The following is a 9,495-nucleotide window of genomic DNA, read 5'->3' as shown; positions in this document are numbered from 1 at the left end:
CTCTTGCGTATGAGTATCGGATGGTCGTTCCATAGTTTGTTGCTATCTCTCCATTTTAGTTTTATTCCTGCTGGAGGTTTCTCTTTCGTAAAATTAATGATGGTTTTCTGCGCTGTCATTACCATGTAGTCGAGGGGGATTAATCCAAGTACTTTTTCCATGCTAGTTGTAGGGCATGTTCTCATTGGTCCCGTTATGCAGATGCACGCAAGTCTCTGTATTTTTGTGAGTTCTTTTCTTTTAGTTACTTGTTCTGCTTTATCAGCCCAGGCTATAGCTCTGTATGTAAGTAAAAGTGTTACTATCATGGTGTACATCCATAGCAGTTTCCGGCCTGCATCCCCAGTTCCTTCCTGCTATTCTTCTGCACACCATCAAAGCTCGCGTCGCCTTCGTGATGGTGGAGCCGATGTTTTTCTTAAATGTTAGTGTTTTTTCTCATGCGATGCCCAGATATTTGACTTCTTTTTTTATTTCTATCACGGTGTTATTGAGTGTTATTTCCCTCTGTGTTCAAGTTTCTTTTTCTGTGTACAAGGTTGTTTTGGTTTCTTTTTTACAAAGTACTTCTGCCTCTTTTTTTCCTCTTTCCGTTTTCCTACCCTTCGTAGTCATGGCGTATGAGTAAGTGAGAGGGAGTAAGGGAGAAATACAGACAGAACTCCAAATTAACATACTAAGAATTTCATTCATAAAATATTCAAAAATGAGTTGTAAAAATTAAAAACTACAATCTTTCCCTCTGTCTGTATCAGTTTTTTTCTTGTTCACACTGTTTGCCTACCCCTTCTAGCCATTTTCTTATTCCTTCTACTTCCTTTGAACTAGGACGAGAAATTGATATATTGATTGATTAGCGATTTACTTATTAAAATCCACGCAAAAGTTAGTTCTCTTTGACCTTTCTTACACTTAACGTGTAATTACAATTATAATATTTGGATAATCGCATCAGACATAAAATAAAATTATTGTAAAATCAACAATGAAATTACTAGTGATGATAAGGTAAATATGTAACTTATGCTTTTATACAGAGTGTATTATTATTGAATAACATCGCAGGGAGCGTCGGTGGCCGCAACGGTTTAGGCGTTGACACGGTGCTCATCACGGTAAGGTAAAGGTCCCGAGTTCGAACCCAGCTCTGCATTCGAACCCGACATACTTACAAATGGGCTTTTTTTCAAAAACACCGGCACCCCAAGTGTTTATATGACCTCTGCTGTTGCGAACCCTCGTAAAATAAAATTAAAAAAATTTTTAAAAATAAATAACATTCCAACAATAAATAGACTTTGGCTAAGTTCTGTTAAAGGTAAATAAGTAAGTATAATACAAACTATACAAACAAAATTAGACATATATTTTTCTTAAGATTCTTAATAACTAGAGTAGAAAACTTCTAGAATTGTAACATAATTTTACAATTTAAAAATGAAAGAAAATGTTAATAAAATGATCAGTAACGATTTATAAGTTATTGTAAGAGTATATACGTATATAGTAAGTTAACTAAGTAAATATTAAAAAAGGTAAATGATAATTTGTATTTTTTTTTTGCCTGGGCTTCCGACATCTAGGTCATTTCAGCCCCCAACTAAGTCTATATTCTATTTACACTTTCCAACACTACATTCATGCAAATAAATACATTCATATAATACNGCGAGAGAGAGAGAGTGAGGTGGTAGTGAGTGAGATGAAAAGCTAAACAGATATAGTACGTACATAGTAAGATATTGCATATGAAAGCTAGATAATTATATAACTGTTGATATATGTTAAGATAGATGGATGAAGGTAGGGATAGATAAGTAGAGAGGGTAAGAGAGAGAGAGAAAAGAGAGAAAGCTGGAGATAGTGACTGAGGTAAAAAGCTAAAGAGATATAGTACGTACGTAGTAAGATATTGTATATGAAAGATAGCTAAATAAATAAATTATAGATATATGTAAAGATAGATAGATGTAGATAGAGTTAGGTAAGTAGAATGAAGGAAGGAGGGAGAGGAGAGAGAGAAAGAGAGAGAGAAATTGAAGGAAAGGGATCACAATTGGCCTCTAATAAAAATAATTTATGCGTTTGGCACGGCGTTTTTGAAAAAAAAGCGAAAAATCATCTTTGCTCTTCAGCAGTGCGAAATAGGAAACCAGAAGCATGACATTGAAAAACATAAATAAGACAAAACCGCATTGTAAATTGCATCATAAAGAAGTCCATACGCATTTGTTTTTTCTCCCAAGTAATCTACGATAATATAATACAAATACTTTAATTTTAAAGTGAACGGTTTATTGATTGGTAATAAAATCCATTAAAAAACATAATTTTCCTGTCGGTATCGTTTTTAGCAATTGTAATTGCCGCTTTGCTGATAACTCGCGTTGAGTCACAGAAGATTATATGTATTGCCCCGCAAGGTCATCATCACGGGAGATAATCGCCTCTGTCTTGGTAAACAATATTTAAAAAACATGTAAATCTTGTTTAGAAGGCTATTATTAAACATGCATTAGCCGGAAGAAGAAGAGAGTGATGGATCGCGAAATTTAAATTTGTATGTATTATCTAATAATGTAATAATTGAAAAAATTATTGAATCAATCGTTTAGATGGTCATGTTTCTATTTTTTTGCTTATATAGAATTTATTCATTAGGTATGATGAGTTTAGACAATAGACAATTAGATTGAAGGCTGTTGATAGGAAATGGTTATAATTGTGAGTTGTTAAGCTTATCAAAACAACTTTTTATCATAGTAATTTAAAAAAAAACACTCGTGGTTGCGTTATAATAACAAATTTTAAAAGATATCTCGTTATTCTGTTTTAGAAAATGATGAAAGTTTGTGGATTTTTTCCACTTAAAGTTGAAATATATCAATAATATATTAAGATATTTTAAACCTATAAAATATCCTTTGTCTTAATTTTATGGGTTGAATCTTTTGTGATGTTGATGAGATAGACATGAGGACGAGAAGACAATTTCAACACCGTCCTTATCCACAATATCTGCAGGGTGGGTCGTCCTTGGGGAAACTAGGGCGTGACTAGGGGGGTTGGAAAAGCGCTGGATAGGAAAGGAACTAGGTTTTTTTTAGTTACAAATCGAGCAACCAAGAGTGCGGTGAAAGTGAGAAAAAAGAACACTAAAGAGTCGAGAGGTCATCGGTTGATTGGCACCAGGTCCGGCCATTTGATGTTGGTAATATAAACGTCCTTACATTCCATCCCTGGAATTATATCAAAAGTGTTAGGATTAACATTAAATTTTAATCCCAAAATATTGATCAATTTGTAACGATGAATTAGATTATCGACCTGCTGGAAACATGAAGTCTTTTCGGAGGATCTACGGAAGAGGTCAAACGGAAAAAACTTCCTTTCGGTTTTCGCCGAGCTTTCGGCAGTTTTATACTGTCATCTTCAGGGCCTGTTTTATTATCATATAAAAAAAACAATTAAAACATGAAAAAACAACGAATTGCACAAAAATTGAATATCTTGCTTAAACATTAATGGGGAATTAAACGACACGGTGTTTTGGGCACAGAAATACATTATGTTTTTTGGGGCTCAGCATCTAAACATGATTTAAATTGAATAAATGAATCATTAAAAATTACAACTAAAATTACAATAAGAATTAAAAACGTAGTCGAGAAAGGTTACCTCATATAAGTCTAAAAAACCAGTACAATCTTCCTTTCTTTGTTTTTCAGGTACATGCGATCACAGTGCGTTTCTTAAATATATCAGATCAAAAAAAAAAAAAAAAAAAAAAAAAAAAACCTCTACGACCTTTTTTTTAATTTTAATTTTTTTTTCGGATCTGTGATCTTATTGTATAGTGATTTAAATCGCATGTACCTGAAAAACAAAGAAAGGAAGATTGTACTGCTTTTTTAGACTTATATGAGGTAACCTTTCTCGACCACGTTTTTAATTCTTATTGTAATTTTAGTTGTAATTTTTAATTATTAATTTATTCAATTTAAATAATNACTCACCCCAGAGTACTCGATATTCCTCGGGGCGGGGTAAATAACCCCTTCCTTTCATGCTTAAATTACATTCATTCCAACAGAGTAAAATATAAACAATATACAATACTAACTTAAAAGTCTGGTCACATTCACTCCCCCAGAGTACTCGATGACAGTATAAAACTGTCGAAAGCTCGGCGAAAACCGAAAGGAAGTTTTCTCTGTGTTTGACCTCTTCCGTAGATCCTCCGAAAAGATTTCACTGATCAATTTATTTAATATGTAATAATAATAATAAGCGATTACTAGATATTTTATGACTTGTAGTGTGTAGAGCGCGTAAAAAAAAGACAACAAAAATATATTACTAGTAAGAAAGTATAAAATATGGTATATGTTTGAGAATTTCTCGCCTGAAAGCGCGTGAAATTGTCTAACATTTACCTTCAAAACCAGAAATGACAGTTCAAATCCGAGGTTATCATGTTGGGATGAAGTTATAATGGGGTTCTGGATCGTTGAGGTCGAAACCATCTGGTAACTTGCCCTTTGATCCGAGGACACATCGGGACGAAGTTGAGCTTTTAACTTATCAACTTGCATCGATATTTAAATAAAAGCTAAGAATCGTTATTTAACATACTTAATCAAGTGCATTTTCTGCAATGATAACATTTTATATAATAAATATTTTTACACGTTCAGTAATACTTTGAAAAATAAAGTTTTAGCTTAAAATATTAAACTTGTCAAGCGGTGGAAGTGGAAGGGAATTCGTTGTTCAGATCAATTTTCCAAGTGAAAGTTGAAATATTTCGTTTGTCTATTTCAAAGTGGTCGGAATTGCAGCCATTACATCAGAAACATTCCGTGTTAATTCAGCCGGTCTCTATTGTGCAAATAAATGCTAAGTTCGGCTACTCGTGTTACAAACTTTGCCAATAAGTTCTAAATTTTGAAACGGAACCAAAAACGTCCTAATTAACTATGGTCTGAATCTCATAAGTTTGGGAGTTATTCCACTTTTATGATTTATTTAAGATTTCACGACCTTAATTCAAATAAACAAACATAACTCTAAAACTAAAAGGTTTGAGACAAATCCGTTAACACCATTGAAAACTACGTTCAATTTCCAATAAAATGTGATCAATAACTTATAAACGTTGGTGAAATAAGCGTTTTAGGAGCCAGTACTTTAAAAACAATTTTTTTTCATTGATTATTGAAACCTCACCGAATCGTGAGATGCGGTCTGGTATGATGTAGGTTTCAGAAAAACATTTTCTTTATCGTACCAACGTTACGATTAACTTAATTAATTATATTCAATCAAAGTATTTCTACTCACTCAAAGTGTTTGTTTTCTGCGTAATTGTGCCACATCCTACATTTTTTTTGTTAAATTTAAATAATGTTTGTAAATCCCAGGCCCTGAAGAGGATCTCAATAGATATCGAAACGTTGGCACGATAAAGAAAATGTCTTTCTGAAACCTACATCACAACAGATCGCATCTCACGATTTCTGAATAATCATCGACAAACCTATAGTCACTAATAACCTCACATTTTTTTTCAATGTTGAAAAACTTACTATGATGATCTTAAACTACTATTTCCAAACTTAGAAAACACCAAATTTCAGAAAACGTACTCCATTTAATATCTTTTTTAGTGGTGTAATTGCTTTTTTAATTACTTCTTCCAAGATGAAGAAATTGATGAAGGAATGGAAAAAACCGTGGTTGACGGATTGTTAATGTGGAAAATTTAAAAAAAATGTAAAAACTTAAGAAAATTTTTAATGAATTTATTAAAAGCTTTTTTTAAAATTTGGGTTTGAAAACTTAGTGCAAGTGTTTACTTATTTACCAACACGACTGTAACTTTTATTAAAGGATTACTATTTTTATTATTATTATTATTATTTTTTTTTTTTAGGGTTCGCAACAGCAGAGGTCATATAAACCCTCAGAGTGGCGGTGTTTTTGAAAAAAAAGCCCATTTGTATGTCGGGTTCGAATGCAGGGCCGCTGGATTCGAACCCGGGACCTTTACCTTACAGTGATGAGCGCCGTGTCAAAGACTAAACCTTGCGGCCACCGACGCCCCTGTGTATTATTTATTATTCCCCGGGATAAAAGAGTTTTAAGAGTTTTTTCCACCTTACCACAACGGAACCGTTGAACGTTGAAAACAAAAAAGAATATTTCTATACGTTTTTCGAATTTTTGATAATACAGCACGGTTAAAAATTTGCAACGATGAAGTTTCATAAAATTTAACTACGACTTGGACAACCAGTGGGTACAGTCGTAGGTAATCTGCTAAAGTTGACATACTCAACTTAAGAATTCTAGGTCAGGTAGAGGAATTTCAGACCTATGTTTCAGGGAAACAGAAAAGCGTATCAATCATCCCTGAATGTTTTGTCAACAAGAAACTTAGTTGACATCGGCTTAACTGTATTAAGATTGATATTTTTTAGATTTAGATAGATTTGATTTATTTGTAATAAATTTACATAGAACACATTTTTTTAAGTTTCAGGAGAAGTGGCGGAACACTATTACATCTCGCTACAATAATTGATCTATTTGATCCCTAGTCTAAGTATAGAGGTTTTAACAATATTGTTCTCGTGAAAAATTACAAAAAAAAAGGATGAGATTGATTGATATCTTGTTTTTATTAGAGTCAGAGTTTAAACGTTGTTTTTTTTCGAAAACAAAATATATTTCTATACGTTTTTCAAAATTTTGATAATACAGCTGAGTTCCAAAATTGCCACTATTTCTGCCAAGCTTCACAAAATTTAACTACGATTTAGAAAACGATTGGGTGTTAATTCTTACGTAATCTGGCAAGGTTGACATACTCATTTTAAGAATTCTAGGTCAGGCAGACGAATTCGAGGCCTTCAAAATATTCCAGGGAAACAGAAAAATTTGCCACGATTTCTGCCAAATTTCACAAAATTTAACTACGATTTGGAAAACGAGTGGGTTAATTCATACCTAATCTGGTAAAGTTGAGATAGTTTAAGAATTCTAGATCAGGCAGACGACGAATTTCAGACCTTCAAAACATCCCAGGGAAACAGAAAAACTTAAAAATCGTACCTGCTTCTTTTGACAACATAAAAATATCGGCATAAGTGTATAAAGAACCTTATTTGGTTAATTATTCCATATCCAGTCAAAAATGATGTTTATATTCTTTATAGTTAATAAAAATCAATAAACCTAGAGAAAATGAACATGTATTTTAAAAGAGAAGCGTTTCTTAATTTAAACTCTATAAATAAACAAATCCCAGTTTCATTGTAAAAGCAAAAATCGTAAAGCCTCGGATTTGTAAAGTTTTCTGGCTTCGGGAGACAGATGTCGGCCCGTTGAGTTAAAGATCATGTAAAAACACTGGCAGTGGGACGGGTAACGGCGTTACAACCAGCATGAAAATTGATTGTTGAAAAAACCCCTAGATGGGTTTCTCCTTTCCTCCTCCTGGAAGGTCCTTTGAAAGCCTCTCTTGATAATTCAAAACAAATCTCGGTGTTGGAAGTAATTTACGAGCAGTGTATTTGGCAATGTTGCAAATGGCTTTTGGTAAAGTAAAAACAATAATATTTGTTTTATTAACACATAGTAACGTTTTTGTTGTTATTAATATTTTAAAAAGATTGATCATGGCGTTTAATGTAAAACGTTTAATTTCTTTCAGTTATTTCTCCGTTTTGGATACTAAATTTAAAGATTTTTCTCAATTATTAATTCATTTATGTTTTAGTAGTCAATTGACCAAGTTGTATGTTTTAATTAATTATTCTTTTCATTTAGGGTCTTGGTTGAGATAAAAAAGTCAGTGTCACGAGCGGGATTCGAACCCACGACCTTCGGCTTAATACGCCGCTGCTCTACCACTTGAGCTATCGTGACTTCGGTCAACTTTATCTCAACTAAAAACCTTAATTGAAAGATATTATTGGTCAAAGGATTTTTTTTATCTCCTCCAAGACCTTACATGGAAAGAATAATTTTTCTCAAACTTTATATTTCAAATTAATATATTTATAGTAATAAATAATAATAATATAAGCTAGTAATCTTTAATTACACATTTTTTAATATTTGAAAGTTGTATTGTATTTCTAAACAGGTGAGTAGAAGAATAATCCATAATTCACTAGTTTCGTGGTCCGCTTGACCAAGTAATAAATTACAATTAATTAAGGTTTTTTAATTGAGAAAAAAAAGTCAATGGCACGAGCGGGATTCGAACCCACGATCTTCAGCTTGATACGCCACTGCAATACCACTTGAGCTATCGTGACCTCGTTCCACTCAGACACTAACTTCACATCTCAACCCCACCTTTTGAATTTTCCTCCTTTTTGCCATTTTTCAAATGTCGTGCAATCTATTTGATTTTCAGCGACAAATTTGATTAACTATCTTGTCGTGGGTTCGAATCCCGCTCGTAACGCTGACTTTTTTATCTCAACTAAGAAACCTTAATTAATTGTAAGAGAATCCGTAATGTTCTTTCTAATATACATTATTAAAAAAAAAAATGTAAGACCTTATTCAATAACAAAGAACTTGCTTTTACTGTACGTACAAGAAGTATTTATTGATTTTAAATAGAAATAAATATTGTAAAAACATCATCAAGAATTGTTTTCATAACTCTCAGTACGACCCAATTTCGAAAGAATTTTAAGTATAGAAATAAATTATTAATGGCCTTCTTTTCTGAGGGTGAAACTAAATCCCGCGTTGTTACCCGATTTTCCTATTAAACTCAATGTTTAGACAGTTAATTGGTTATTTTTCTCAAAGCGAGGTTAAAAAGTCGTTTTTAATGATTCTCCGACGATAATTCAAGAGGGAAAGCGTTCGACCTTTCCAGCCAGACTGGAAGGAACAAGTTGGCATAAGAAAAAAATATTAAAAAAAAAATACGATATACAACATATTTCGCCTTCTATAAAGTATAACAAGTCCAGAGTGAAGTTGTTGAAGGCCAGTCGACTTTTTTTTATAGACTTGTGTTACTTTGTTGCTCAATTGAATTAATATCTAGACACGTATGGTGTTTTCGCACTTACAAACTACTAACTTATTAATATTTATGATGCACTTAGGTAAAAAATAATCTTTCTAACACCAACAAACGTGTGGAAATAGTTCATTCAATAGGAGAAGACTTTAAATTTCCATGATCGTCTACTACATTTTGGTCTGACAGGACTCACCCAAAAAATTTGCCGTTTTATCCAATTATTTTATATTGGAAAAATCCAGTTTTTTAATCTCTGTTACATATATTTCTTTTCATTTCTCAGAGACTGTAAATAGTAGAACGATCTTTCAAAAACGGCAACCTCTAGATTTTGGCCAGGAAAGAAAAACATGCAATCTTGATTACAAATATATAAAGTGGTCGTAAATGTCCGAATACATATAGAGACAGTTATGTCTTATCTGATGATAAAAATA

The 9,495-nt window shown here is 32.6% G+C and overlaps 1 non-coding gene across 1 annotated transcript; it reads right to left on the bottom strand.

Annotated features, from left to right (window-relative positions):
• Positions 1–7,859: 7,859 nt before the first annotated feature.
• Positions 7,860–7,932, bottom strand: Trnan-auu. The gene has a single exon. It is a non-coding gene; the product is annotated as a tRNA-Asn (tRNA).
• Positions 7,933–9,495: the final 1,563 nt, after the last annotated feature.

Source organism: Cimex lectularius, unplaced genomic scaffold (assembly GCF_000648675.2).
Source record: "Cimex lectularius strain Harlan isolate CLEC.00 unplaced genomic scaffold, Clec_2.1 scaffold519, whole genome shotgun sequence".
In the NCBI taxonomy this organism is placed as follows: Eukaryota; Metazoa; Arthropoda; class Insecta; order Hemiptera; family Cimicidae; genus Cimex; species Cimex lectularius.
Note: the sequence above shows the minus strand (reverse complement) of the source record. Positions and strands in the feature narration are given on the sequence as shown.